Here is a 25,000-nt window from a genome sequence, read left to right on the forward strand (position 1 = left end):
TACTTTCCACCCACTGATAGAGATATGCATGTGCTTCGTCTCTCGAAAGGATAGCATAAAACAAGCATGAGCAGCGTTGTGTTGAAGACTTGTGTTTGATTGCTGAACGGAAGGTCGTGGGTTCAAGACTTCTTCTTGGCAGAAACTTTCTCGGAAGGTAAAACGCCCCTGAACCGAAATTATTATCTAAAGTTCCGGGAAATTTCCGTTAGCATTTTACGTCCGTCATCTGACTGTCTCTACATTTCTGCTGAGGGGGAGAAGACGGGACACAGACAGTTCCGTAATTGAAACTTAAAATGAAAGTCATCGACTTCTGCTCTACGATTGACGACTGCGTCTCAAAGGAATCTCCTCTTCTCTGGAATGAACAAAATTCCATTGCATCGGCCGGGAATCGAACCCGGGCCGCCCGCGTGGCAGGCGAGCATTCTACCACTGAACCACCGGTGCTAATTCTTTCAGTAGCACTTATTATAACATCATCCTGAAGAACACTTTCACCTCGGAAAAGTACCAAAGGAGCATTGTCTCACGGTGACAATTGCTATAACTTTCTTTCCACAAAAAAGTTTTGCCCTCCCCGGCGGGGAATCGAACCCCGGTCTCCCGCGTGACAGGCGGGGATACTCACCACTATACTACCGAGGACTGCTTGCGGAAACTTTTCAAAATATTGACATTGCGATGGCTTAAACATTAAAAATTAAACTTAAATTGAAACGAAAATAAAACTCCCACTAACGAACTACAAACTAGGAAGAAGAAAAAAATAAACTATTTTCGAGGCATGAAAAGCAAGTGGCCGTCAAGACATTTTCCAAATATGTCCCAGATATTCTCAAAACTCGAGAAAATACATAATACTTTCCACCCACTGATAGAGATATGCATGTGCTTCGTCTCTCGAAAGGATAGCATAAAACAAGCATGAGCAGCGTTGTGTTGAAGACTTGTGTTTGATTGCTGAACGGAAGGTCGTGGGTTCAAGACTTCTTCTTGGCAGAAACTTTCTCGGAAGGTAAAACGCCCCTGAACCGAAATTATTATCTAAAGTTCCGGGAAATTTCCGTTAGCATTTTACGTCCGTCATCTGACTGTCTCTACATTTCTGCTGAGGGGGAGAAGACGGGACACCGACAGTTCCGTAATTGAAACTTAAAATGAAAGTCATCGACTTCTGCCCTACGATTGACGACTGCGTCTCAAAGGAATCTCCTCTTCTCTGGAATGAACAAAATTCCATTGCATCGGCCGGGAATCGAACCCGGGCCGCCCGCGTGGCAGGCGAGCATTCTACCACTGAACCACCGATGCTAATTCTTTCAGTAGCACTTATTATAACATCATCCTGAAGAACACTTTCACCTCGGAAAAGTACCAAAGGAGCATTGTCTCACGGTGACAATTGCTATAACTTTGTTTCCACAAAAAAGTTTTGCCCTCCCCGGCGGGGAATCGAACCCCGGTCTCCCGCGTGACAGGCGGGGATACTCACCACTATACTACCGAGGACTGCTTGCGGAAACTTTTCAAAATATTGACATTGCGATGGCTTAAACATTAAAAATTAAACTTAAATTGAAACGAAAATAAAACTCCCTCTAACGAAATACAAACTAGGAAGAAGAAAAAAATAAACTATTTTCGAGGCATGAAAAGCAAGTGGCCGTCAAGACATTTTCCAAATATGTCCCAGATATTCTCAAAACTCGAGAAAATACATAATACTTTCCACCCACTGATAGAGATATGCATGTGCTTCGTCTCTCGAAAGGATAGCATAAAACAAGCATGAGCAGCGTTGTGTTGAAGACTTGTGTTTGATTGCTGAACGGAAGGTCGTGGGTTCAAGACTTCTTCTTGGCAGAAACTTTCTCGGAAGGTAAAACGCCCCTGAACCGAAATTATTATCTAAAGTTCCGGGAAATTTCCGTTAGCATTTTACGTCCGTCATCTGACTGTCTCTACATTTCTGCTGAGGGGGAGAAGACGGGACACAGACAGTTCCGTAATTGAAACTTAAAATGAAAGTCATCGACTTCTGCTCTACGATTGACGACTGCGTCTCAAAGGAATCTCCTCTTCTCTGGAATGAACAAAATTCCATTGCATCGGCCGGGAATCGAACCCGGGCCGCCCGCGTGGCAGGCGAGCATTCTACCACTGAACCACCGGTGCTAATTCTTTCAGTAGCACTTATTATAACATCATCCTGAAGAACACTTTCACCTCGGAAAAGTACCAAAGGAGCATTGTCTCACGGTGACAATTGCTATAACTTTGTTTCCACAAAAAAGTTTTGCCCTCCCCGGCGGGGAATCGAACCCCGGTCTCCCGCGTGACAGGCGGGGATACTCACCACTATACTACCGAGGACTGCTTGCGGAAACTTTTCAAAATATTGACATTGCGATGGCTTAAACATTAAAAATTAAACTTAAATTGAAACGAAAATAAAACTCCCACTAACGAACTACAAACTAGGAAGAAGAAAAAAATAAACTATTTTCGAGGCATGAAAAGCAAGTGGCCGTCAAGACATTTTCCAAATATGTCCCAGATATTCTCAAAACTCGAGAAAATACATAATACTTTCCACCCACTGATAGAGATATGCATGTGCTTCGTCTCTCGAAAGGATAGCATAAAACAAGCATGAGCAGCGTTGTGTTGAAGACTTGTGTTTGATTGCTGAACGGAAGGTCGTGGGTTCAAGACTTCTTCTTGGCAGAAACTTTCTCGGAAGGTAAAACGCCCCTGAACCGAAATTATTATCTAAAGTTCCGGGAAATTTCCGTTAGCATTTTACGTCCGTCATCTGACTGTCTCTACATTTCTGCTGAGGGGGAGAAGACGGGACACCGACAGTTCCGTAATTGAAACTTAAAATGAAAGTCATCGACTTCTGCCCTACGATTGACGACTGCGTCTCAAAGGAATCTCCTCTTCTCTGGAATGAACAAAATTCCATTGCATCGGCCGGGAATCGAACCCGGGCCGCCCGCGTGGCAGGCGAGCATTCTACCACTGAACCACCGATGCTAATTCTTTCAGTAGCACTTATTATAACATCATCCTGAAGAACACTTTCACCTCGGAAAAGTACCAAAGGAGCATTGTCTCACGGTGACAATTGCTATAACTTTGTTTCCACAAAAAAGTTTTGCCCTCCCCGGCGGGGAATCGAACCCCGGTCTCCCGCGTGACAGGCGGGGATACTCACCACTATACTACCGAGGACTGCTTGCGGAAACTTTTCAAAATATTGACATTGCGATGGCTTAAACATTAAAAATTAAACTTAAATTGAAACGAAAATAAAACTCCCACTAACGAACTACAAACTAGGAAGAAGAAAAAAATAAACTATTTTCGAGGCATGAAAAGCAAGTGGCCGTCAAGACATTTTCCAAATATGTCCCAGATATTCTCAAAACTCGAGAAAATACATAATACTTTCCACCCACTGATAGAGATATGCATGTGCTTCGTCTCTCGAAAGGATAGCATAAAACAAGCATGAGCAGCGTTGTGTTGAAGACTTGTGTTTGATTGCTGAACGGAAGGTCGTGGGTTCAAGACTTCTTCTTGGCAGAAACTTTCTCGGAAGGTAAAACGCCCCTGAACCGAAATTATTATCTAAAGTTCCGGGAAATTTCCGTTAGCATTTTACGTCCGTCATCTGACTGTCTCTACATTTCTGCTGAGGGGGAGAAGACGGGACACCGACAGTTCCGTAATTGAAACTTAAATTGAAAGTCATCGACTTCTGCCCTACGATTGACGACTGCGTCTCAAAGGAATCTCCTCTTCTCTGGAATGAACAAAATTCCATTGCATCGGCCGGGAATCGAACCCGGGCCGCCCGCGTGGCAGGCGAGCATTCTACCACTGAACCACCGATGCTAATTCTTTCAGTAGCACTTATTATAACATCATCCTGAAGAACACTTTCACCTCGGAAAAGTACCAAAGGAGCATTGTCTCACGGTGACAATTGCTATAACTTTGTTTCCACAAAAAAGTTTTGTCCTCCCCGGCGGGGAATCGAACCCCGGTCTCCCGCGTGACAGGCGGGGATACTCACCACTATACTACCGAGGACTGCTTGCGGAAACTTTTCAAAATATTGACATTGCGATGGCTTAAACATTAAAAATTAAACTTAAATTGAAACGAAAATAAAACTCCCACTAACGAACTACAAACTAGGAAGAAGAAAAAAATAAACTATTTTCGAGGCATGAAAAGCAAGTGGCCGTCAAGACATTTTCCAAATATGTCCCAGATATTCTCAAAACTCGAGAAAATACATAATACTTTCCACCCACTGATAGAGATATGCATGTGCTTCGTCTCTCGAAAGGATAGCATAAAACAAGCATGAGCAGCGTTGTGTTGAAGACTTGTGTTTGATTGCTGAACGGAAGGTCGTGGGTTCAAGACTTCTTCTTGGCAGAAACTTTCTCGGAAGGTAAAACGCCCCTGAACCGAAATTATTATCTAAAGTTCCGGGAAATTTCCGTTAGCATTTTACGTCCGTCATCTGACTGTCTCTACATTTCTGCTGAGGGGGAGAAGACGGGACACCGACAGTTCCGTAATTGAAACTTAAAATGAAAGTCATCGACTTCTGCCCTACGATTGACGACTGCGTCTCAAAGGAATCTCCTCTTCTCTGGAATGAACAAAATTCCATTGCATCGGCCGGGAATCGAACCCGGGCCGCCCGCGTGGCAGGCGAGCATTCTACCACTGAACCACCGATGCTAATTCTTTCAGTAGCACTTATTATAACATCATCCTGAAGAACACTTTCACCTCGGAAAAGTACCAAAGGAGCATTGTCTCACGGTGACAATTGCTATAACTTTGTTTCCACAAAAAAGTTTTGCCCTCCCCGGCGGGGAATCGAACCCCGGTCTCCCGCGTGACAGGCGGGGATACTCACCACTATACTACCGAGGACTGCTTGCGGAAACTTTTCAAAATATTGACATTGCGATGGCTTAAACATTAAAAATTAAACTTAAATTGAAACGAAAATAAAACTCCCACTAACGAACTACAAACTAGGAAGAAGAAAAAAATAAACTATTTTCGAGGCATGAAAAGCAAGTGGCCGTCAAGACATTTTCCAAATATGTCCCAGATATTCTCAAAACTCGAGAAAATACATAATACTTTCCACCCACTGATAGAGATATGCATGTGCTTCGTCTCTCGAAAGGATAGCATAAAACAAGCATGAGCAGCGTTGTGTTGAAGACTTGTGTTTGATTGCTGAACGGAAGGTCGTGGGTTCAAGACTTCTTCTTGGCAGAAACTTTCTCGGAAGGTAAAACGCCCCTGAACCGAAATTATTATCTAAAGTTCCGGGAAATTTCCGTTAGCATTTTACGTCCGTCATCTGACTGTCTCTACATTTCTGCTGAGGGGGAGAAGACGGGACACCGACAGTTCCGTAATTGAAACTTAAAATGAAAGTCATCGACTTCTGCCCTACGATTGACGACTGCGTCTCAAAGGAATCTCCTCTTCTCTGGAATGAACAAAATTCCATTGCATCGGCCGGGAATCGAACCCGGGCCGCCCGCGTGGCAGGCGAGCATTCTACCACTGAACCACCGATGCTAATTCTTTCAGTAGCACTTATTATAACATCATCCTGAAGAACACTTTCACCTCGGAAAAGTACCAAAGGAGCATTGTCTCACGGTGACAATTGCTATAACTTTGTTTCCACAAAAAAGTTTTGCCCTCCCCGGCGGGGAATCGAACCCCGGTCTCCCGCGTGACAGGCGGGGATACTCACCACTATACTACCGAGGACTGCTTGCGGAAACTTTTCAAAATATTGACATTGCGATGGCTTAAACATTAAAAATTAAACTTAAATTGAAACGAAAATAAAACTCCCACTAACGAACTACAAACTAGGAAGAAGAAAAAAATAAACTATTTTCGAGGCATGAAAAGCAAGTGGCCGTCAAGACATTTTCCAAATATGTCCCAGATATTCTCAAAACTCGAGAAAATACATAATACTTTCCACCCACTGATAGAGATATGCATGTGCTTCGTCTCTCGAAAGGATAGCATAAAACAAGCATGAGCAGCGTTGTGTTGAAGACTTGTGTTTGATTGCTGAACGGAAGGTCGTGGGTTCAAGACTTCTTCTTGGCAGAAACTTTCTCGGAAGGTAAAACGCCCCTGAACCGAAATTATTATCTAAAGTTCCGGGAAATTTCCGTTAGCATTTTACGTCCGTCATCTGACTGTCTCTACATTTCTGCTGAGGGGGAGAAGACGGGACACCGACAGTTCCGTAATTGAAACTTAAAATGAAAGTCATCGACTTCTGCCCTACGATTGACGACTGCGTCTCAAAGGAATCTCCTCTTCTCTGGAATGAACAAAATTCCATTGCATCGGCCGGGAATCGAACCCGGGCCGCCCGCGTGGCAGGCGAGCATTCTACCACTGAACCACCGATGCTAATTCTTTCAGTAGCACTTATTATAACATCATCCTGAAGAACACTTTCACCTCGGAAAAGTACCAAAGGAGCATTGTCTCACGGTGACAATTGCTATAACTTTGTTTCCACAAAAAAGTTTTGCCCTCCCCGGTGGGGAATCGAACCCCGGTCTCCCGCGTGACACGCGGGGATACTCACCACTATACTACCGAGGACTGCTTGCGGAAACTTTTCAAAATATTGACATTGCGATGGCTTAAACATTAAAAATTAAACTTAAATTGAAACGAAAATAAAACTCCCACTAACGAACTACAAACTAGGAAGAAGAAAAAAATAAACTATTTTCGAGGCATGAAAAGCAAGTGGCCGTCAAGACATTTTCCAAATATGTCCCAGATATTCTCAAAACTCGAGAAAATACATAATACTTTCCACCCACTGATAGAGATATGCATGTGCTTCGTCTCTCGAAAGGATAGCATAAAACAAGCATGAGCAGCGTTGTGTTGAAGACTTGTGTTTGATTGCTGAACGGAAGGTCGTGGGTTCAAGACTTCTTCTTGGCAGAAACTTTCTCGGAAGGTAAAACGCACCTGAACCGAAATTATTATCTAAAGTTCCGGGAAATTTCCGTTAGCATTTTACGTCCGTCATCTGACTGTCTCTACATTTCTGCAGAGGGGGAGAAGACGGGACACCGACAGTTCCGTAATTGAAACTTAAAATGAAAGTCATCGACTTCTGCTCTACGATTGACGACTGCGTCTCAAAGGAATCTCCTCTTCTCTGGAATGAACAAAATTCCATTGCATCGGCCGGGAATCGAACCCGGGCAGCCCGCGTGGCAGGCGAGCATTCTACCACTGAACCACCGATGCTAATTCTTTCAGTAGCACTTATTATAACATCATCCTGAAGAACACTTTCACCTCGGAAAAGTACCAAAGGAGCATTGTCTCACGGTGACAATTGCTATAACTTTGTTTCCACAAAAAAGTTTTCCCCTCCCCGGCGGGGAATCGAACCCCGGTCTCCCGCGTGACAGGCGGGGATACTCACCACTATACTACCGAGGACTGCTTGCGGGAACTTTTCAAAATATTGACATTGCGATGGCTTAAACATTAAAAATTAAACTTAAATTGAAACGAAAATAAAACTCCCACTAACGAACTACAAACTAGGAAGAAGAAAAAAATAAACTATTTTCGAGGCATGAAAAGCAAGTGGCGTCAAGACATTTTCCAAATATGTCCCAGATATTCTCAAAACTCGAGAAAATACATAATACTTTCCACCCACTGATAGAGATATGCATGTGCTTCTTCTCTCGAAAGGATAGCATAAAACAAGCATGAGCAGCGTTGTGTTGAAGACTTGTGTTTGATTGCTGAACGGAAGGTCGTGGGTTCAAGACTTCTTCTTGGCAGAAACTTTCTCGGAAGGTAAAACGCCCCTGAACCGAAATTATTATCTAAAGTTCCGGGAAATTTCCGTTAGCATTTTACGTCCGTCATCTGACTGTCTCTACATTTCTGCTGAGGGGGAGAAGACGGGACACCGACAGTTCCGTAATTGAAACTTAAAATGAAAGTCATCGACTTCTGCCCTACGATTGACGACTGCGTCTCAAAGGAATCTCCTCTTCTCTGGAATGAACAAAATTCCATTGCATCGGCCGGGAATCGAACCCGGGCCGCCCGCGTGGCAGGCGAGCATTCTACCACTGAACCACCGATGCTAATTCTTTCAGTAGCACTTATTATAACATCATCCTGAAGAACACTTTCACCTCGGAAAAGTACCAAAGGAGCATTGTCTCACGGTGACAATTGCTATAACTTTGTTTCCACAAAAAAGTTTTGCCCTCCCCGGCGGGGAATCGAACCCCGGTCTCCCGCGTGACACGCGGGGATACTCACCACTATACTACCGAGGACTGCTTGCGGAAACTTTTCAAAATATTGACATTGCGATGGCTTAAACATTAAAAATTAAACTTAAATTGAAACGAAAATAAAACTCCCACTAACGAACTACAAACTAGGAAGAAGAAAAAAATAAACTATTTTCGAGGCATGAAAAGCAAGTGGCCGTCAAGACATTTTCCAAATATGTCCCAGATATTCTCAAAACTCGAGAAAATACATAATACTTTCCACCCACTGATAGAGATATGCATGTGCTTCGTCTCTCGAAAGGATAGCATAAAACAAGCATGAGCAGCGTTGTGTTGAAGACTTGTGTTTGATTGCTGAACGGAAGGTCGTGGGTTCAAGACTTCTTCTTGGCAGAAACTTTCTCGGAAGGTAAAACGCACCTGAACCGAAATTATTATCTAAAGTTCCGGGAAATTTCCGTTAGCATTTTACGTCCGTCATCTGACTGTCTCTACATTTCTGCAGAGGGGGAGAAGACGGGACACCGACAGTTCCGTAATTGAAACTTAAAATGAAAGTCATGGACTTCTGCTCTACGATTGACGACTGCGTCTCAAAGGAATCTCCTCTTCTCTGGAATGAACAAAATTCCATTGCATCGGCCGGGAATCGAACCCGGGCCGCCCGCGTGGCAGGCGAGCATTCTACCACTGAACCACCGATGCTAATTCTTTCAGTAGCACTTATTATAACATCATCCTGAAGAACACTTTCACCTCGGAAAAGTACCAAAGGAGCATTGTCTCACGGTGACAATTGCTATAACTTTGTTTCCACAAAAAAGTTTTGCCCTCCCCGGCGGGGAATCGAACCCCGGTCTCCCGCGTGACACGCGGGGATACTCACCACTATACTACCGAGGACTGCTTGCGGAAACTTTTCAAAATATTGACATTGCGATGGCTTAAACATTAAAAATTAAACTTAAATTGAAACGAAAATAAAACTCCCACTAACGAACTACAAACTAGGAAGAAGAAAAATATAAACTATTTTCGAGGCATGAAAAGCAAGTGGCCGTCAAGACATTTTCCAAATATGTCCCAGATATTCTCAAAACTCGAGAAAATACATAATACTTTCCACCCACTGATAGAGATATGCATGTGCTTCTTCTCTCGAAAGGATAGCATAAAACAAGCATGAGCAGCGTTGTGTTGAAGACTTGTGTTTGATTGCTGAACGGAAGGTCGTGGGTTCAAGACTTCTTCTTGGCAGAAACTTTCTCGGAAGGTAAAACGCCCCTGAACCGAAATTATTATCTAAAGTTCCGGGAAATTTCCGTTAGCATTTTACGTCCGTCATCTGACTGTCTCTACATTTCTGCTGAGGGGGAGAAGACGGGACACCGACAGTTCCGTAATTGAAACTTAAAATGAAAGTCATCGACTTCTGCTCTACGATTGACGACTGCGTCTCAAAGGAATCTCCTCTTCTCTGGAATGAACAAAATTCCATTGCATCGGCCGGGAATCGAACCCAGGCCGCCCGCGTGGCAGGCGAGCATTCTACCACTGAACCACCGATGCTAATTCTTTCAGTAGCACTTATTATAACATCATCCTGAAGAACACTTTCACCTCGGAAAAGTACCAAAGGAGCATTGTCTCACGGTGACAATTGCTATAACTTTGTTTCCACAAAAAAGTTTTGCCCTCCCCGGCGGGGAATCGAAGCCCGGTCTCCCGCGTGACAGGCGGGGATACTCACCACTATACTACCGAGGACTGCTTGCGGAAACTTTTCAAAATATTGACATTGCGATGGCTTAAACATTAAAAATTAAACTTAAATTGAAACGAAAATAAAACTCCCACTAACGAACTACAAACTAGGAAGAAGAAAAAAATAAACTATTTTCGAGGCATGAAAAGCAAGTGGCCATCAAGACATTTTCCAAATATGTCCCAGATATTCTCAAAACTCGAGAAAATACATAATACTTTCCACCCACTGATAGAGATATGCATGTGCTTCGTCTCTCGAAAGGATAGCATAAAACAAGCATGAGCAGCGTTGTGTTGAAGACTTGTGTTTGATTGCTGAACGGAAGGTCGTGGGTTCAAGACTTCTTCTTGGCAGAAACTTTCTCGGAAGGTAAAACGCCCCTGAACCGAAATTATTATCTAAAGTTCCGGGAAATTTCCGTTAGCATTTTACGTCCGTCATCTGACTGTCTCTACATTTCTGCAGAGGGGGAGAATACGGGACACCGACAGTTCCGTAATTGAAACTTAAAATGAAAGTCATCGACTTCTGCTCTACGATTGACGACTGCGTCTCAAAGAAATCTCCTCTTCTCTGGAATGAACAAAATTCCATTTCATCGGCCGGGAATCGAACCCGGGCCGCCCGCGTGGCAGGCGAGCATTCTACCACTGAACCACCGATGCTAATTCTTTCAGTAGCACTTATTATAACATCATCCTGAAGAACACTTTCACCTCGGAAAAGTACCAAAGGAGCATTGTCTCACGGTGACAATTGCTATAACTTTGTTTCCACAAAAAAGTTTTGCCCTCCCCGGCGGGGAATCGAACCCCGGTCTCCCGCGTGACAGGCGGGGATACTCGCCACTATACTACCGAGGACTACTTGCGGAAACTTTTCAAAATATTGACATTGCGATGGCTTAAACATTAAAAATTAAACTTAAATTGAAACGAAAATAAAACTCCCACTAACGAACTACAAACTAGGAAGAAGAAAAAAATAAACTATTTTCGAGGCATGAAAAGCAAGTGGCCGTCAAGACATTTTCCAAATATGTCCCAGATATTCTCAAAACTCGAGAAAATACATAATACTTTCCACCCACTGATAGAGATATGCATGTGCTTCGTCTCTCGAAAGGATAGCATAAAACAAGCATGAGCAGCGTTGTGTTGAAGATTTGTGTTTGATTGCTGAACGGAAGGTCGTGGGTTCAAGACTTCTTCTTGGCAGAAACTTTCTCGGAAGGTAAAACGCCCCTGAACCGAAATTATTATCTAAAGTTCCGGGAAATTTCCGTTAGCATTTTACGTCCGTCATCTGACTGTCTCTACATTTCTGCAGAGGGGGAGAAGACGGGACACCGACAGTTCTGTAATTGAAACTTAAAATGAAAGTCATCGACTTCTGCCCTACGATTGACGACTGCGTCTCAAAGGAATCTCCTCTTCTCTGGAATGAACAAAATTCCATTGCATCGGCCGGGAATCGAACCCGGGCCGCCCGCGTGGCAGGCGAGCATTCTACCACTGAACCACCGATGATAATTCTTTCAGTAGCACTTATTATAACATCATCCTGAAGAACACTTTCACCTCGGAAAAGTACCAAAGGAGCATTGTCTCACGGTGACAATTGCTATAACTTTGTTTCCACAAAAAAGTTTTGCCCTCCCCGGCGGGGAATCGAACCCCGGTCTCCCGCGTGACAGGCGGGGATACTCGCCACTATACTACCGAGGACTACTTGCGGAAACTTTTCAAAATATTGACATTGCGATGGCTTAAACATTAAAAATTAAACTTAAATTGAAACGAAAATAAAACTCCCACTAACGAACTACAAACTAGGAAGAAGAAAAAAATAAACTATTTTCGAGGCATGAAAAGCAAGTGGCCGTCAAGACATTTTCCAAATATGTCCCAGATATTCTCAAAACTCGAGAAAATACATAATACTTTCCACCCACTGATAGAGATATGCATGTGCTTCGTCTCTCGAAAGGATAGCATAAAACAAGCATGAGCAGCGTTGTGTTGAAGATTTGTGTTTGATTGCTGAACGGAAGGTCGTGGGTTCAAGACTTCTTCTTGGCAGAAACTTTCTCGGAAGGTAAAACGCCCCTGAACCGAAATTATTATCTAAAGTTCCGGGAAATTTCCGTTAGCATTTTACGTCCGTCATCTGACTGTCTCTTCATTTCTGCAGAGGGGGAGAAGACGGGACACCGACAGTTCCGTAATTGAAACTTAAAATGAAAGTCATCGACTTCTGCCCTACGATTGACGACTGCGTCTCAAAGGAATCTCCTCTTCTCTGGAATGAACAAAATTCCATTGCATCGGCCGGGAATCGAACCCGGGCCGCCCGCGTGGCAGGCGAGCATTCTACCACTGAACCACCGATGATAATTCTTTCAGTAGCACTTATTATAACATCATCCTGAAGAACACTTTCACCTCGGAAAAGTACCAAAGGAGCATTGTCTCACGGTGACAATTGCTATAACTTTGTTTCCACAAAAAAGTTTTGCCCTCCCCGGCGGGGAATCGAACCCCGGTCTCCCGCGTGACAGGCGGGGATACTCGCCACTATATTACCGAGGACTACTTGCGGAAACTTTTCAAAATATTGACATTGCGATGGCTTAAACATTAAAAATTAAACTTAAATTGAAACGAAAATAAAACTCCCACTAACGAACTACAAACTAGGAAGAAGAAAAAATAAACTATTTTCGAGGCATGAAAAGCAAGTGGCCGTCAAGACATTTTCCAAATATGTCCCAGATATTCTCAAAACTCGAGAAAATACATAATACTTTCCACCCACTGATAGAGATATGCATGTGCTTCGTCTCTCGAAAGGATAGCATAAAACAAGCATGAGCAGCGTTGTGTTGAAGACTTGTGTTTGATTGCTGAACGGAAGGTCGTGGGTTCAAGACTTCTTCTTGGCAGAAACTTTCTCGGAAGGTAAAACGCCCCTGAACCGAAATTATTATCTAAAGTTCCGGGAAATTTCCGTTAGCATTTTACGTCCGTCATCTGACTGTCTCTACATTTCTGCAGAGGGGGAGAAGACGGGACACCGACAGTTCCGTAATTGAAACTTAAAATGAAAGTCATCGACTTCTGCTCTACGATTGACGACTGCGTCTCAAAGGAATCTCTTCTTCTCTGGAATGAACAAAATTCCATTGCATCGGCCGGGAATCGAACCCGGGCCGCCCGCGTGGCAGGCGAGCATTCTACCACTTTCTTTTTCTTTCTTTTTAAAAGGAAAGCCCCCTAAGCGGAAGCTTCCCCCATCACATTCACTCATATCATTTCATTCACATTTCTATTACAGGACTTTTTCAGGACAGACAATGACAAATACCCATGCCTTACCTGGGACTCGAACCTGGAACCCCTGGCTTTGTAGCGCGCTCTGCTAACCACTTCGCCACAGAGGTCGACTGACTGAACCACCGATGCTAATTCTTTCAGTAGCACTTATTATAACATCATCCTGAAGAACACTTTCACCTCGGAAAAGTACCAAAGGAGCATTGTCTCACGGTGACAATTGCTATAACTTTGTTTCCACAAAAAAGTTTTGCCCTCCCCGGCGGGGAATCGAACCACGGTCTCCCGCGTGACACGCGGGGATACTCACCACTATACTACCGAGGACTGCTTGCGGAAACTTTTCAAAATATTGACATTGCGATGGCTTAAACATTAAAAATTAAACTTAAATTGAAACGAAAATAAAACTCCCACTAACGAACTACAAACTAGGAAGAAGAAAAAAATAAACTATTTTCGAGGCATGAAAAGCAAGTGGCCGTCAAGACATTTTCCAAATATGTCCCAGATATTCTCAAAACTCGAGAAAATACATAACTTTTTTAATCTAATAAACTCAAGGAGAAATAACAGTAGGATTCCAGCTGAAATTATGCATGATAGTGAAAGTGCGATAGGGGACCGAAGGGCAGAACTCTTCAACGCTTACTTTCATGGTAACTTCTGCCCCCCGTCTTCCCTTGCAGCGTTGCCAAATGTAAGACCAGTCTGTTCCTCCTCCCTAACAACGCTTGTCACTACACCCGATGAGGTGAAGGATCTATTGTCGTCTCTTTCAGTTCACCGTGCCCTAGGACCGGACGATATCAACACCATGTTCCTCAGGAAAACTGTGCAATCCCTGTGCTATCCCCTCTCCATTCTCTTGAACAGATGTTTTTCGGAAGGCATCTTTCCTCACGCTTGGAAACAAGCTAACATCACACCGATTCACAAAAGTGTTAACAAAAATTTTGTTTCATCTTACAGACCAATCTCCTTACTCTCTCCTCTGTCCATCATCTGTGAAAAAGTAATCAAAGATAGACTGTACAAATTTGTTTCTCCGTACTTAAGCTCTAAGCAACATGGTTTTCTTCCTGGTAGCTCCTGTCTTACAAACCTGTCTGTTTTACTCTCACATGCTATGGAATGCATTTCAAATAATTCACAATTAGATGTAATATACTTTGATCTGGCCAAAGCCTTTGATACTGTTAGTCATCGTCTTCTGATTCACAAATTATGCAATAGATTCAACATTCATGGCAAATTTCTCACCCTTCTCACAGACTACCTTAGCGATCGCCAACAACGTGTTGTTCTTCCTGGAACTGTTTCTAACTTTCTTCCTGTCCTCTCTGGAGTTCCACAGGGTAGTGTTCTAGGACCTCTCTTGTTTATATTATTCGTCGATGACCTTGCCGACCATCTCACAGCTCCCTCTAGCAATTACCTTCTTTTCGCAGATGACTGTAAAATTTTCAGGGAAATCTCCACTTCCGACGATACTCATCTTCTTCAGAATGACATAGCAACATTTACTTCCTGGTGCCAGACATGGGACCTTACATTACATTCTGACAAGTGTACTACTCTCACTATCTCTCTCAAGAAGAATCTGTTAAAGTCATCTTACTCCATCTCTGGCAATAACATCAAAGCAGTATCCTCTCACAAAGACCTAGGCATTGTTTTCGACCAAAAGCTCACATTTGAGGAACATATTTTATGCACCACAAAAAAGGCCATGCGTCTCTTAGGTTTACTCTACCGTTTCACTGAAATTAGTGACATCTCAGCCCTCACTTTGTACTTCACATCATTCATCTCCCCAATAATAGAATACTGCTCTCCCGTCTGGTCCATGGCATGTCCCACTCACCTCTCCAGATTCGATTCAGTCTTTCACTTCTTCCTAGCTATAGTCCGTCACAGGGTTCCCTCATTACGCAATTTTTCATCTCCGCATCTCTTGTCTTTTCTAAACTTACAAACTGCTTATCAGCGACGTTTGCAGAATGATTTCAGTTACTTATACAAAATTGTGAATGGCAAAATCCGCTGCAACACACTCCTTGAGGAATTCCACTTTAGAGTACCTATGCGCACAACTCGCAATACAAGGTTATTTTATACTAAAAAACCTAGACTAGAAATTCAAAAAAGATCTCTCTTTTATAGACTTGCAGCACAATACAATGATCTCCCCTCAAGTATTGATATATTTTCCTCCGAGTTTGCCTTTCGGTCTTCTATCAGAAGAAATACTTGTAATTAATATCACATAGTGCCATCTCTTACTTATTTTTTTTTCATTTGCTATTCACTTTTATGTTGATTTGTTACTCTTAATTATTTCTTATTTATTTTTAATTATTTATTTTATTTTATTTTATTTTTTATTTTTATGCTTATTATAATTATTGCTTTCTCATTGTTGACAATTTCAGTGTAAAATGGCCACCTGTGCTGTATCTGAAATTTTCTCAAATAAATAAATAAATAAATAAATAATACTTTCCACCCACTGATAGAGATATGCATGTGCTTCGTCTCTCGAAAGGATAGCATAAAACAAGCATGAGCAGCGTTGTGTTGAAGACTTGTGTTTGATTGCTGAACGGAAGGTCGTGGGTTCAAGACTTCTTCTTGGCAGAAACTTTCTCGGAAGGTAAAACACCCCTGAACCGAAATTATTATCTAAAGTTCCGGGAAATTTCCGTTAGCATTTTACGTCCGACATCTGACTGTCTCTACATTTCTGCAGAGGGGGAGAAGACGGGACACCGACAGTTCCGTAATTGAAACTTAAAATGAAAGTCATCGACTTCTGCTCTACGATTGACGACTGCGTCTCAAAGGAATCTCTTCTTCTCTGGAATGAACAAAATTCCATTGCATCAGCCGGGAATCGAACCCGGGCCGCCCGCGTGGCAGTCGAGCATTCTACCACTGAACCACCGATGCTAATTCTTTCAGTAGCACTTATTATAACATCATCCTGAAGAACACTTTCACCTCGGAAAAGTACCAAAGGAGCATTGTCTCACGGTGACAATTGCTATAACTTTGTTTCCACAAAAAAGTTCTGCCCTCCCCGGCGGGGAATCGAACCCCGGTCTCCCGCGTGACAGGCGGGGATACTCACCACTATACTACCGAGGACTGCTTGCGGAAACTTTTCAAAATATTGACATTGCGATGGCTTAAACATTAAAAATTAAACTTAGATTGAAACGAAAATAAAACTCTCACTAACGAACTACAAACTAGGAAGAAGAAAAAAATAAACTATTTTCGAGGCATGAAAAGCAAGTGGCCGTCAAGACATTTTCCAAATATGTCCCAGATATTCTCAAAACTCGAGAAAATACATAATACTTTCCACCCACTGATACAGATATGCATGTGCTTCGTCTCTCGAAAGGATAGCATAAAACAAGCATGAGCAGCGTTGTGTTGAAGACTTGTGTTTGATTGCTGAACGGAAGGTCGTGGGTTCAAGACTTCTTCTTGGCAGAAACTTTCTCGGAAGGTAAAACGCCCCTGAACCGAAATTATTATCTAAAGTTCCGGGAAATTTCCGTTAGCATTTTACGTCCGTCATCTGACTGTCTCTACATTTCTGCAGAGGGGGAGAAGACGGGACACCGACAGTTCCGTAATTGAAACTTAAAATGAAAGTCTTCGACTTCTGCTCTACGATTGACGACTGCGTCTCAAAGGAATCTCTTCTTCTCTGGAATGAACAAAATTCCATTGCATCGGCCGGGAATCGAACCCGGGCCGCCCGCGTGGCAGGCGAGCATTCAACCACTGAACCACCGATGCTAATTCTTTCAGTAGCACTTATTATAACATCATCCTGAAGAACACTTTCACCTCGGAAAAGTACCAAAGGAGCATTGTCTCACGGTGACAATTGCTATAACTTTGTTTCCACAAAAAAGTTTTGCCCTCCCCGGCGGGGAATCGAACCCCGGTCTCCCGCGTGACAGGCGGGGATACTCACCACTATACTACCGAGGACTGCTTGCGGAAACTTTTCAAAATATTGACATTGCGATGGCTTAAACATTAAAAATTAAACTTAAATTGAAACGAAAATAAAACTCCCACTAACGAACTACAAACTAGGAAGAAGAAAAAAATAAACTATTTTCGAGGCATGAAAAGCAAGTGGCCGTCAAGACATTTTCCAAATATGTCCCAGATATTCTCAAAACTCGAGAAAATACATAATACTTTCCACCCACTGATAGAGATATGCATGTGCTTCGTCTCTCGAAAGGATAGCATAAAACAAGCATGAGCAGCGTTGTGTTGAAGACTTGTGTTTGATTGCTGAACGGAAGGTCGTGGGTTCAAGACTTCTTCTTGGCAGAAACTTTCTCGGAAGGTAAAACGCCCCTGAACCGAAATTATTATCTAAAGTTCCGGGAAATTTCCGTTAGCATTTTACGTCCGTCATCTGACTGTCTCTACATTTCTGCTGAGGGGGAGAAGACGGGACACCGACAGTTCCGTAATTGAAACTTAAAATGAAAGTCATCGACTTCTGCCCTACGATTGACGACTGCGTCTCAAAGGAATCTCCTCTTCTCTGGAATGAACAAAATTCCATTGCATCGGCCGGGAATCGAACCCGGGCCGCCCGCGTGGCAGGCGAGCATTCTACCACTGAACCACCGATGCTAATTCTTTCAGTAGCACTTATTATAACATCATCCTGAAGAACACTTTCACCTCGGAAAAGTACCAAAGGAGCATTGTCTCACGGTGACAATTGCTATAACTTTGTTTCCACAAAAAAGTTTTGCCCTCCCCGGCGGGGAATCGAACCCCGGTCTCCCGCGTGACAGGCGGGGATACTCACCACTATACTACCGAGGACTGCTTGCGGAAACTTTTCAAAATATTGACATTGCGATGGCTTAAACATTAAAAATTAAACTTAAATTGAAACGAAAATAAAACTCCCTCTAACGAACTACAAACTAGGAAGAAGAAAAAAATAAACTATTTTCGAGGCATGAAAAGCAAGTGGCCGTCAAGACATTTTCCAAATATGTCCCAGATATTCTCAAAACTCGAGAAAATACATAATACTTTCCACCCACTGATAGAGATATGCATGTGCTTCGTCTCTCGAAAGGATAGCATAAAACAAGCATGAGCAGCGTTGTGTTGAAGACTTGTGTTTGATTGCTGAACGGAAGGTCGTGGGTTCAAGACTTCTTCTTGGCAGAAACTTTCTCGGAAGGTAAAACGCCCCTGAACCGAAATTATTATCTAAAGTTCCGGGAAATTTCCGTTAGCATTTTACGTCCGTCATCTGACTGTCTCTACATTTCTGCTGAGGGGGAGAAGACGGGACACCGACAGTTCCGTAATTGAAACTTAAAATGAAAGTCATCGACTTCTGCCCTACGATTGACGACTGCGTCTCAAAGGAATCTCCTCTTCTCTGGAATTAACAAAATTCCATTGCATCGGCCGGGAATCGAACCCGGGCCGCCCGCGTGGCAGGCGAGCATTCTACCACTGAACCACCGATGCTAATTCTTTCAGTAGCACTTATTATAACATCATCCTGAAGAACACTTTCACCTCGGAAAAGTACCAAAGGAGCATTGTCTCACGGTGACAATTGCTATAACTTTGTTTCCACAAAAAAGTTTTGCCCTCCCCGGCGGGGAATCGAACCCCGGTCTCCCGCGTGACAGGCGGGGATACTCACCACTATACTACCGAGGACTGCTTGCGGAAACTTTTCAAAATATTGACATTGCGATGGCTTAAACATTAAAAATTAAACTTAAATTGAAACGAAAATAAAACTCCCACTAACGAACTACAAACTAGGAAGAAGAAAAAAATAAACTATTTTCGAGGCATGAAAAGCAAGTGGCCGTCAAGACATTTTCCAAATATGTCCCAGATATTCTCAAAACTCGAGAAAATACATAATACTTTCCACCCACTGATAGAGATATGCATGTGCTTCGTCTCTCGAAAGGATAGCATAAAACAAGCATGAGCAGCGTTGTGTTGAAGACTTGTGTTTGATTGCTGAACGGAAGGTCGTGGGTTCAAGACTTCTTCTTGGCAGAAACTTTCTCGGAAGGTAAAACGCCCCTGAACCGAAATTATTATCTAAAGTTCCGGGAAATTTCCGTTAGCATTTTACGTCCGTCATCTGACTGTCTCTACATTTCTGCTGAGGGGGAGAATACGGGACACCGACAGTTCCGTAATTGAAACTTAAAATGAAAGTCATCGACTTCTGCCCTACGATTGACGACTGCGTCTCAAAGGAATCTCCTCTTCTCTGGAATGAACAAAATTCCATTGCATCGGCCGGGAATCGAACCCGGGCCGCCCGCGTGGCAGGCGAGCATTCTACCACTGAACCACCGATGCTAATTCTTTCAGTAGCACTTATTATAACATCATCCTGAAGAACACTTTCACCTCGGAAAAGTACCAAAGGAGCATTGTCTCACGGTGACAATTGCTATAACTTTGTTTCCACAAAAAAGTTTTGCCCTCCCCGGCGGGGAATCGAACCCCGGTCTCCCGCGTGACAGGCGGGGATACTCACCACTATACTACCGAGGACTGCTTGCGGAAACTTTTCAAAATATTGACATTGCGATGGCTTAAACATTAAAAATTAAACTTAAATTGAAACGAAAATAAAACTCCCACTAACGAACTACAAACTAGGAAGAAGAAAAAATAAACTATTTTCGAGGCATGAAAAGCAAGTGGCCGTCAAGACATTTTCCAAATATGTCCCAGATATTCTCAAAACTCGAGAAAATACATAATACTTTCCACCCACTGATAGAGATATGCATGTGCTTCGTCTCTCGAAAGGATAGCATAAAACAAGCATGAGCAGCGTTGTGTTGAAGACTTGTGTTTGATTGCTGAACGGAAGGTCGTGGGTTCAAGACTTCTTCTTGGCAGAAACTTTCTCGGAAGGTAAAACGCCCCTGAACCGAAATTATTATCTAAAGTTCCGGGAAATTTCCGTTAGCATTTTACGTCCGTCATCTGACTGTCTCTACATTTCTGCTGAGGGGGAGAAGACGGGACACAGACAGTTCCGTAATTGAAACTTAAATTGAAAGTCATCGACTTCTGCTCTACGATTGACGACTGCGTCTCAAAGGAATCTCCTCTTCTCTGGAATGAACAAAATTCCATTGCATCGGCCGGGAATCGAACCCGGGCCGCCCGCGTGGCAGGCGAGCATTCTACCACTGAACCACCGATGCTAATTCTTTCAGTAGCACTTATTATAACATCATCCTGAAGAACACTTTCACCTCGGAAAAGTACCAAAGGAGCATTGTCTCACGGTGACAATTGCTATAACTTTGTTTCCACAAAAAAGTTTTGCCCTCCCCGGCGGGGAATCGAACCCCGGTTTCCCGCGTGACAGGCGGGGATACTCACCACTATACTACCGAGGACTGCTTGCGGAAACTTTTCAAAATATTGACATTGCGATGGCTTAAACATTAAAAATTAAACTTAAATTGAAACGAAAATAAAACTCCCACTAACGAACTACAAACTAGGAAGAAGAAAAAATAAACTATTTTCGAGGCATGAAAAGCAAGTGGCCGTCAAGACATTTTCCAAATATGTCCCAGATATTCTCAAAACTCGAGAAAATACATAATACTTTCCACCCACTGATAGAGATATGCATGTGCTTCGTCTCTCGAAAGGATAGCATAAAACAAGCATGAGCAGCGTTGTGTTGAAGACTTGTGTTTGATTGCTGAACGGAAGGTCGTGGGTTCAAGACTTCTTCTTGGCAGAAACTTTCTCGGAAGGTAAAACGCCCCTGAACCGAAATTATTATCTAAAGTTCCGGGAAATTTCCGTTAGCATTTTACGTCCGTCATCTGACTGTCTCTACATTTCTGCTGAGGGGGAGAAGACGGGACACCGACAGTTCCGTAATTGAAACTTAAAATGAAAGTCATCGACTTCTGCCCTACGATTGACGACTGCGTCTCAAAGGAATCTCCTCTTCTCTGGAATGAACAAAATTCCATTGCATCGGCCGGGAATCGAACCCGGGCCGCCCGCGTGGCAGGCGAGCATTCTACCACTGAACCACCGATGCTAATTCTTTCAGTAGCACTTATTATAACATCATCCTGAAGAACACTTTCACCTCGGAAAAGTACCAAAGGAGCATTGTCTCACGGTGACAATTGCTATAACTTTGTTTCCACAAAAAAGTTTTGCCCTCCCCGGCGGGGAATCGAACCCCGGTCTCCCGCGTGACAGGCGGGGATACTCACCACTATACTACCGAGGACTGCTTGCGGAAACTTTTCAAAATATTGACATTGCGATGGCTTAAACATTAAAAATTAAACTTAAATTGAAACGAAAATAAAACTCCCACTAACGAACTACAAACTAGGAAGAAGAAAAAAATAAACTATTTTCGAGGCATGAAAAGCAAGTGGCCGTCAAGACATTTTCCAAATATGTCCCAGATATTCTCAAAACTCGAGAAAATACATAATACTTTCCACCCACTGATAGAGATATGCATGTGCTTCGTCTCTCGAAAGGATAGCATAAAACAAGCATGAGCAGCGTTGTGTTGAAGACTTGTGTTTGATTGCTGAACGGAAGGTCGTGGGTTCAAGACTTCTTCTTGGCAGAAACTTTCTCGGAAGGTAAAACGCCCCTGAACCGAAATTATTATCTAAAGTTCCGGGAAATTTCCGTTAGCATTTTACGTCCGTCATCTGACTGTCTCTACATTTCTGCTGAGGGGGAGAATACGGGACACCGACAGTTCCGTAATTGAAACTTAAAATGAAAGTCATCGACTTCTGCCCTACGATTGACGACTGCGTCTCAAAGGAATCTCCTCTTCTCTGGAATGAACAAAATTCCATTGCATCGGCCGGGAATCGAACCCGGGCCGCCCGCGTGGCAGGCGAGCATTCTACCACTGAACCACCGATGCTAATTCTTTCAGTAGCACTTATTATAACATCATCCTGAAGAACACTTTCACCTCGGAAAAGTACCAAAGGAGCATTGTCTCACGGTGACAATTGCTATAACTTTGTTTCCACAAAAAAGTTTTGCCCTCCCCGGCGGGGAATCGAACCCCGGTCTCCCGCGTGACAGGCGGGGATACTCACCACTATACTACCGAGGACTGCTTGCGGAAACTTTTCAAAATATTGACATTGCGATGGCTTAAACATTAAAAATTAAACTTAAATTGAAACGAAAATAAAACTCCCACTAACGAACTACAAACTAGGAAGAAGAAAAAATAAACTATTTTCGAGGCATGAAAAGCAAGTGGCCGTCAAGACATTTTCCAAATATGTCCCAGATATTCTCAAAACTCGAGAAAATACATAATACTTTCCACCCACTGATAGAGATATGCATGTGCTTCGTCTCTCGAAAGGATAGCATAAAACAAGCATGAGCAGCGTTGTGTTGAAGACTTGTGTTTGATTGCTGAACGGAAGGTCGTGGGTTCAAGACTTCTTCTTGGCAGAAACTTTCTCGGAAGGTAAAACGCCCCTGAACCGAAATTATTATCTAAAGTTCCGGGAAATTTCCGTTAGCATTTTACGTCCGTCATCTGACTGTCTCTACATTTCTGCTGAGGGGGAGAAGACGGGACACAGACAGTTCCGTAATTGAAACTTAAATTGAAAGTCATCGACTTCTGCTCTACGATTGACGACTGCGTCTCAAAGGAATCTCCTCTTCTCTGGAATGAACAAAATTCCATTGCATCGGCCGGGAATCGAACCCGGGCCGCCCGCGTGGCAGGCGAGCATTCTACCACTGAACCACCGATGCTAATTCTTTCAGTAGCACTTATTATAACATCATCCTGAAGAACACTTTCACCTCGGAAAAGTACCAAAGGAGCATTGTCTCACGGTGACAATTGCTATAACTTTGTTTCCACAAAAAAGTTTTGCCCTCCCCGGCGGGGAATCGAACCCCGGTTTCCCGCGTGACAGGCGGGGATACTCACCACTATACTACCGAGGACTGCTTGCGGAAACTTTTCAAAATATTGACATTGCGATGGCTTAAACATTAAAAATTAAACTTAAATTGAAACGAAAATAAAACTCCCACTAACGAACTACAAACTAGGAAGAAGAAAAAATAAACTATTTTCGAGGCATGAAAAGCAAGTGGCCGTCAAGACATTTTCCAAATATGTCCCAGATATTCTCAAAACTCGAGAAAATACATAATACTTTCCACCCACTGATAGAGATATGCATGTGCTTCGTCTCTCGAAAGGATAGCATAAAACAAGCATGAGCAGCGTTGTGTTGAAGACTTGTGTTTGATTGCTGAACGGAAGGTCGTGGGTTCAAGACTTCTTCTTGGCAGAAACTTTCTCGGAAGGTAAAACGCCCCTGAACCGAAATTATTATCTAAAGTTCCGGGAAATTTCCGTTAGCATTTTACGTCCGTCATCTGACTGTCTCTACATTTCTGCTGAGGGGGAGAAGACGGGACACCGACAGTTCCGTAATTGAAACTTAAAATGAAAGTCATCGACTTCTGCCCTACGATTGACGACTGCGTCTCAAAGGAATCTCCTCTTCTCTGGAATGAACAAAATTCCATTGCATCGGCCGGGAATCGAACCCGGGCCGCCCGCGTGGCAGGCGAGCATTCTACCACTGAACCACCGATGCTAATTCTTTCAGTAGCACTTATTATAACATCATCCTGAAGAACACTTTCACCTCGGAAAAGTACCAAAGGAGCATTGTCTCACGGTGACAATTGCTATAACTTTGTTTCCACAAAAAAGTTTTGCCCTCCCCGGCGGGGAATCGAACCCCGGTCTCCCGCGTGACAGGCGGGGATACTCACCACTATACTACCGAGGACTGCTTGCGGAAACTTTTCAAAATATTGACATTGCGATGGCTTAAACATTAAAAATTAAACTTAAATTGAAACGAAAATAAAACTCCCACTAACGAACTACAAACTAGGAAGAAGAAAAAAATAAACTATTTTCGAGGCATGAAAAGCAAGTGGCCGTCAAGACATTTTCCAAATATGTCCCAGATATTCTCAAAACTCGAGAAAATACATAATACTTTCCACCCACTGATAGAGATATGCATGTGCTTCGTCTCTCGAAAGGATAGCATAAAACAAGCATGAGCAGCGTTGTGTTGAAGACTTGTGTTTGATTGCTGAACGGAAGGTCGTGGGTTCAAGACTTCTTCTTGGCAGAAACTTTCTCGGAAGGTAAAACGCCCCTGAACCGAAATTATTATCTAAAGTTCCGGGAAATTTCCGTTAGCATTTTACGTCCGTCATCTGACTGTCTCTACATTTCTGCTGAGGGGGAGAAGACGGGACACCGACAGTTCCGTAATTGAAACTTAAAATGAAAGTCATCGACTTCTGCCCTACGATTGACGACTGCGTCTCAAAGGAATCTCCTCTTCTCTGGAATGAACAAA

At 43.1% G+C, this 25,000-nt stretch overlaps 49 non-coding genes across 49 annotated transcripts; all 49 read right to left on the bottom strand.

Annotated features, from left to right (window-relative positions):
* Positions 1–382: 382 nt before the first annotated feature.
* On the bottom strand, positions 383–453 carry TRNAG-GCC (transfer RNA glycine (anticodon GCC)). The gene has a single exon. It is a non-coding gene; the product is annotated as a tRNA-Gly (tRNA).
* A 126-nt stretch (positions 454–579) lies between these two features.
* Positions 580–651, bottom strand: TRNAD-GUC (transfer RNA aspartic acid (anticodon GUC)). Its single transcript has one exon. It is a non-coding gene; the product is annotated as a tRNA-Asp (tRNA).
* Positions 652–1,246: 595 nt separating this feature from the next.
* Positions 1,247–1,317, bottom strand: TRNAG-GCC (transfer RNA glycine (anticodon GCC)). Its single transcript has one exon. It is a non-coding gene; the product is annotated as a tRNA-Gly (tRNA).
* A 126-nt stretch (positions 1,318–1,443) lies between these two features.
* TRNAD-GUC (transfer RNA aspartic acid (anticodon GUC)) lies at positions 1,444–1,515 on the bottom strand. The gene has a single exon. It is a non-coding gene; the product is annotated as a tRNA-Asp (tRNA).
* Positions 1,516–2,110: 595 nt separating this feature from the next.
* Positions 2,111–2,181, bottom strand: TRNAG-GCC (transfer RNA glycine (anticodon GCC)). The gene has a single exon. It is a non-coding gene; the product is annotated as a tRNA-Gly (tRNA).
* A 126-nt stretch (positions 2,182–2,307) lies between these two features.
* TRNAD-GUC (transfer RNA aspartic acid (anticodon GUC)) lies at positions 2,308–2,379 on the bottom strand. Its single transcript has one exon. It is a non-coding gene; the product is annotated as a tRNA-Asp (tRNA).
* A 595-nt stretch (positions 2,380–2,974) lies between these two features.
* TRNAG-GCC (transfer RNA glycine (anticodon GCC)) lies at positions 2,975–3,045 on the bottom strand. Its single transcript has one exon. It is a non-coding gene; the product is annotated as a tRNA-Gly (tRNA).
* A 126-nt stretch (positions 3,046–3,171) lies between these two features.
* Positions 3,172–3,243, bottom strand: TRNAD-GUC (transfer RNA aspartic acid (anticodon GUC)). The gene has a single exon. It is a non-coding gene; the product is annotated as a tRNA-Asp (tRNA).
* A 595-nt stretch (positions 3,244–3,838) lies between these two features.
* TRNAG-GCC (transfer RNA glycine (anticodon GCC)) lies at positions 3,839–3,909 on the bottom strand. Its single transcript has one exon. It is a non-coding gene; the product is annotated as a tRNA-Gly (tRNA).
* A 126-nt stretch (positions 3,910–4,035) lies between these two features.
* On the bottom strand, positions 4,036–4,107 carry TRNAD-GUC (transfer RNA aspartic acid (anticodon GUC)). Its single transcript has one exon. It is a non-coding gene; the product is annotated as a tRNA-Asp (tRNA).
* Positions 4,108–4,702: 595 nt separating this feature from the next.
* Positions 4,703–4,773, bottom strand: TRNAG-GCC (transfer RNA glycine (anticodon GCC)). The gene has a single exon. It is a non-coding gene; the product is annotated as a tRNA-Gly (tRNA).
* A 126-nt stretch (positions 4,774–4,899) lies between these two features.
* On the bottom strand, positions 4,900–4,971 carry TRNAD-GUC (transfer RNA aspartic acid (anticodon GUC)). Its single transcript has one exon. It is a non-coding gene; the product is annotated as a tRNA-Asp (tRNA).
* Positions 4,972–5,566: 595 nt separating this feature from the next.
* On the bottom strand, positions 5,567–5,637 carry TRNAG-GCC (transfer RNA glycine (anticodon GCC)). Its single transcript has one exon. It is a non-coding gene; the product is annotated as a tRNA-Gly (tRNA).
* Positions 5,638–5,763: 126 nt separating this feature from the next.
* Positions 5,764–5,835, bottom strand: TRNAD-GUC (transfer RNA aspartic acid (anticodon GUC)). Its single transcript has one exon. It is a non-coding gene; the product is annotated as a tRNA-Asp (tRNA).
* Positions 5,836–6,430: 595 nt separating this feature from the next.
* On the bottom strand, positions 6,431–6,501 carry TRNAG-GCC (transfer RNA glycine (anticodon GCC)). The gene has a single exon. It is a non-coding gene; the product is annotated as a tRNA-Gly (tRNA).
* Positions 6,502–7,294: 793 nt separating this feature from the next.
* On the bottom strand, positions 7,295–7,365 carry TRNAG-GCC (transfer RNA glycine (anticodon GCC)). The gene has a single exon. It is a non-coding gene; the product is annotated as a tRNA-Gly (tRNA).
* A 126-nt stretch (positions 7,366–7,491) lies between these two features.
* On the bottom strand, positions 7,492–7,563 carry TRNAD-GUC (transfer RNA aspartic acid (anticodon GUC)). Its single transcript has one exon. It is a non-coding gene; the product is annotated as a tRNA-Asp (tRNA).
* Positions 7,564–8,157: 594 nt separating this feature from the next.
* Positions 8,158–8,228, bottom strand: TRNAG-GCC (transfer RNA glycine (anticodon GCC)). The gene has a single exon. It is a non-coding gene; the product is annotated as a tRNA-Gly (tRNA).
* Positions 8,229–8,354: 126 nt separating this feature from the next.
* On the bottom strand, positions 8,355–8,426 carry TRNAD-GUC (transfer RNA aspartic acid (anticodon GUC)). The gene has a single exon. It is a non-coding gene; the product is annotated as a tRNA-Asp (tRNA).
* Positions 8,427–9,021: 595 nt separating this feature from the next.
* On the bottom strand, positions 9,022–9,092 carry TRNAG-GCC (transfer RNA glycine (anticodon GCC)). The gene has a single exon. It is a non-coding gene; the product is annotated as a tRNA-Gly (tRNA).
* A 126-nt stretch (positions 9,093–9,218) lies between these two features.
* Positions 9,219–9,290, bottom strand: TRNAD-GUC (transfer RNA aspartic acid (anticodon GUC)). The gene has a single exon. It is a non-coding gene; the product is annotated as a tRNA-Asp (tRNA).
* Positions 9,291–9,885: 595 nt separating this feature from the next.
* TRNAG-GCC (transfer RNA glycine (anticodon GCC)) lies at positions 9,886–9,956 on the bottom strand. The gene has a single exon. It is a non-coding gene; the product is annotated as a tRNA-Gly (tRNA).
* A 126-nt stretch (positions 9,957–10,082) lies between these two features.
* Positions 10,083–10,154, bottom strand: TRNAD-GUC (transfer RNA aspartic acid (anticodon GUC)). The gene has a single exon. It is a non-coding gene; the product is annotated as a tRNA-Asp (tRNA).
* Positions 10,155–10,749: 595 nt separating this feature from the next.
* TRNAG-GCC (transfer RNA glycine (anticodon GCC)) lies at positions 10,750–10,820 on the bottom strand. Its single transcript has one exon. It is a non-coding gene; the product is annotated as a tRNA-Gly (tRNA).
* A 126-nt stretch (positions 10,821–10,946) lies between these two features.
* Positions 10,947–11,018, bottom strand: TRNAD-GUC (transfer RNA aspartic acid (anticodon GUC)). Its single transcript has one exon. It is a non-coding gene; the product is annotated as a tRNA-Asp (tRNA).
* Positions 11,019–11,613: 595 nt separating this feature from the next.
* On the bottom strand, positions 11,614–11,684 carry TRNAG-GCC (transfer RNA glycine (anticodon GCC)). Its single transcript has one exon. It is a non-coding gene; the product is annotated as a tRNA-Gly (tRNA).
* A 126-nt stretch (positions 11,685–11,810) lies between these two features.
* Positions 11,811–11,882, bottom strand: TRNAD-GUC (transfer RNA aspartic acid (anticodon GUC)). The gene has a single exon. It is a non-coding gene; the product is annotated as a tRNA-Asp (tRNA).
* Positions 11,883–12,477: 595 nt separating this feature from the next.
* Positions 12,478–12,548, bottom strand: TRNAG-GCC (transfer RNA glycine (anticodon GCC)). Its single transcript has one exon. It is a non-coding gene; the product is annotated as a tRNA-Gly (tRNA).
* A 126-nt stretch (positions 12,549–12,674) lies between these two features.
* TRNAD-GUC (transfer RNA aspartic acid (anticodon GUC)) lies at positions 12,675–12,746 on the bottom strand. Its single transcript has one exon. It is a non-coding gene; the product is annotated as a tRNA-Asp (tRNA).
* A 3,625-nt stretch (positions 12,747–16,371) lies between these two features.
* On the bottom strand, positions 16,372–16,442 carry TRNAG-GCC (transfer RNA glycine (anticodon GCC)). Its single transcript has one exon. It is a non-coding gene; the product is annotated as a tRNA-Gly (tRNA).
* Positions 16,443–16,568: 126 nt separating this feature from the next.
* TRNAD-GUC (transfer RNA aspartic acid (anticodon GUC)) lies at positions 16,569–16,640 on the bottom strand. The gene has a single exon. It is a non-coding gene; the product is annotated as a tRNA-Asp (tRNA).
* Positions 16,641–17,235: 595 nt separating this feature from the next.
* TRNAG-GCC (transfer RNA glycine (anticodon GCC)) lies at positions 17,236–17,306 on the bottom strand. The gene has a single exon. It is a non-coding gene; the product is annotated as a tRNA-Gly (tRNA).
* Positions 17,307–17,432: 126 nt separating this feature from the next.
* On the bottom strand, positions 17,433–17,504 carry TRNAD-GUC (transfer RNA aspartic acid (anticodon GUC)). Its single transcript has one exon. It is a non-coding gene; the product is annotated as a tRNA-Asp (tRNA).
* A 595-nt stretch (positions 17,505–18,099) lies between these two features.
* Positions 18,100–18,170, bottom strand: TRNAG-GCC (transfer RNA glycine (anticodon GCC)). Its single transcript has one exon. It is a non-coding gene; the product is annotated as a tRNA-Gly (tRNA).
* A 126-nt stretch (positions 18,171–18,296) lies between these two features.
* On the bottom strand, positions 18,297–18,368 carry TRNAD-GUC (transfer RNA aspartic acid (anticodon GUC)). The gene has a single exon. It is a non-coding gene; the product is annotated as a tRNA-Asp (tRNA).
* Positions 18,369–18,963: 595 nt separating this feature from the next.
* TRNAG-GCC (transfer RNA glycine (anticodon GCC)) lies at positions 18,964–19,034 on the bottom strand. The gene has a single exon. It is a non-coding gene; the product is annotated as a tRNA-Gly (tRNA).
* A 126-nt stretch (positions 19,035–19,160) lies between these two features.
* Positions 19,161–19,232, bottom strand: TRNAD-GUC (transfer RNA aspartic acid (anticodon GUC)). The gene has a single exon. It is a non-coding gene; the product is annotated as a tRNA-Asp (tRNA).
* A 595-nt stretch (positions 19,233–19,827) lies between these two features.
* On the bottom strand, positions 19,828–19,898 carry TRNAG-GCC (transfer RNA glycine (anticodon GCC)). Its single transcript has one exon. It is a non-coding gene; the product is annotated as a tRNA-Gly (tRNA).
* Positions 19,899–20,024: 126 nt separating this feature from the next.
* TRNAD-GUC (transfer RNA aspartic acid (anticodon GUC)) lies at positions 20,025–20,096 on the bottom strand. The gene has a single exon. It is a non-coding gene; the product is annotated as a tRNA-Asp (tRNA).
* Positions 20,097–20,690: 594 nt separating this feature from the next.
* On the bottom strand, positions 20,691–20,761 carry TRNAG-GCC (transfer RNA glycine (anticodon GCC)). The gene has a single exon. It is a non-coding gene; the product is annotated as a tRNA-Gly (tRNA).
* A 126-nt stretch (positions 20,762–20,887) lies between these two features.
* Positions 20,888–20,959, bottom strand: TRNAD-GUC (transfer RNA aspartic acid (anticodon GUC)). The gene has a single exon. It is a non-coding gene; the product is annotated as a tRNA-Asp (tRNA).
* Positions 20,960–21,553: 594 nt separating this feature from the next.
* Positions 21,554–21,624, bottom strand: TRNAG-GCC (transfer RNA glycine (anticodon GCC)). Its single transcript has one exon. It is a non-coding gene; the product is annotated as a tRNA-Gly (tRNA).
* Positions 21,625–21,750: 126 nt separating this feature from the next.
* TRNAD-GUC (transfer RNA aspartic acid (anticodon GUC)) lies at positions 21,751–21,822 on the bottom strand. Its single transcript has one exon. It is a non-coding gene; the product is annotated as a tRNA-Asp (tRNA).
* Positions 21,823–22,417: 595 nt separating this feature from the next.
* On the bottom strand, positions 22,418–22,488 carry TRNAG-GCC (transfer RNA glycine (anticodon GCC)). Its single transcript has one exon. It is a non-coding gene; the product is annotated as a tRNA-Gly (tRNA).
* Positions 22,489–22,614: 126 nt separating this feature from the next.
* On the bottom strand, positions 22,615–22,686 carry TRNAD-GUC (transfer RNA aspartic acid (anticodon GUC)). The gene has a single exon. It is a non-coding gene; the product is annotated as a tRNA-Asp (tRNA).
* Positions 22,687–23,280: 594 nt separating this feature from the next.
* TRNAG-GCC (transfer RNA glycine (anticodon GCC)) lies at positions 23,281–23,351 on the bottom strand. The gene has a single exon. It is a non-coding gene; the product is annotated as a tRNA-Gly (tRNA).
* Positions 23,352–23,477: 126 nt separating this feature from the next.
* TRNAD-GUC (transfer RNA aspartic acid (anticodon GUC)) lies at positions 23,478–23,549 on the bottom strand. Its single transcript has one exon. It is a non-coding gene; the product is annotated as a tRNA-Asp (tRNA).
* Positions 23,550–24,143: 594 nt separating this feature from the next.
* Positions 24,144–24,214, bottom strand: TRNAG-GCC (transfer RNA glycine (anticodon GCC)). Its single transcript has one exon. It is a non-coding gene; the product is annotated as a tRNA-Gly (tRNA).
* A 126-nt stretch (positions 24,215–24,340) lies between these two features.
* TRNAD-GUC (transfer RNA aspartic acid (anticodon GUC)) lies at positions 24,341–24,412 on the bottom strand. The gene has a single exon. It is a non-coding gene; the product is annotated as a tRNA-Asp (tRNA).
* Between the last annotated feature and the right edge of the window lie 588 nt (positions 24,413–25,000).

Source organism: Lepisma saccharinum, chromosome 25, assembly GCF_977018435.1.
Source record: "Lepisma saccharinum chromosome 25, izLepSacc3.1, whole genome shotgun sequence".
NCBI classification, from domain to species: Eukaryota; Metazoa; Arthropoda; class Insecta; order Zygentoma; family Lepismatidae; genus Lepisma; species Lepisma saccharinum.